This window comes from Belonocnema kinseyi, chromosome 5, assembly GCF_010883055.1.
Source record: "Belonocnema kinseyi isolate 2016_QV_RU_SX_M_011 chromosome 5, B_treatae_v1, whole genome shotgun sequence".
Taxonomy (NCBI): domain Eukaryota; kingdom Metazoa; phylum Arthropoda; class Insecta; order Hymenoptera; family Cynipidae; genus Belonocnema; species Belonocnema kinseyi.
Window position 1 is genome coordinate 90,203,256 of NC_046661.1, and position 1,177 is coordinate 90,204,432.

Genomic DNA, 1,177 nt, shown 5'->3' on the forward strand with positions numbered 1-1,177 from the left:
ATTATAAAATATATCATTAGTTTTAATTATTATTTGACTAACTATTAATAGAAATAGTTAAACTTTCAACTAAAATAATTAGTTTTCTGCACCAAAAAAATTCGTTAAATTTGTTTAAAACAAAATATTTAAATTTTCAAACAAAAAGTTCAATTTTCATCCAAAAAGCTGAATTGTATACTAAAAAAGGCATTTTTAATAAAATACATGAACTTCGCATAAGAGAAATTTATTTTCCACCAAGTCTAATTTTCTATAAAAAAAATTAATGCTTAATCATAGTTAAATTTTCGACAAAAAATATTAATTTTCTTGTAATTAAAAGAAATTAATTGAAAAAAAAAATATTTCCACAAAATAGTTAAATTTTCAGAAAAAAAATTTTTTCAACGAAATTGATAAATCATCAAGCAAAAAGTAACTAAATTTTCAACAAAACAATTCCACTTTCAACCAGAAAAGTTGAAAAAAGATAGTTAAAATTATTTGAAATTGCTTTGAATTATTGAAATTATTTGAAAATTCCTTGGAATGTATTAAAACATCCTAAAATATTGAAAATCCTTTAAAATCTTTTGAAATCCCTCGACATCTTTTAAATATTTCTAAGGACTTTGGAGTTTTTAAAAAAACCCTGCTATATTTTTTAAAATTCTTTGAAATTTCTTTAAATCATAAAAATGAATTAAAAATTCATTAAAATCTTTTTCAACACACTGAAATATTTAAAATCCTTTAAAACCTTTGCATAATTATATAATTATATACAAAAATCGTTTTAGAAATGGTTAAATTTTAACTCGAGTAATTTCTATGAAAACTTTGATTTAATAGTTTAACTAATCTACAAACAGTTAAATTTTTAATGTTAGAAAATTTTTCTGTTTTCTAAATTTCAGTCTGAAATATTTTCATTTAGAGGTTGTTCAATTGAAAAACATACATTTAAATTTTGAACGCATTAAATTTATTTATGATTATTAGTTTTTATAAATAAACTTTCAAGTTTACAAGTCTAAATCTTAATACGCGAATCCTATCGAGTTGAAAATTATTCTTATTGAATAGTTGAAAATGTTTAAAAATTAAATTTCGAAAGCTTTGAATTTTTATTGATTCCATTTTCCAAACCATTGGCGGATCCAGAGGGGGGCGATCGGGGCGACCCCCCCCCCCC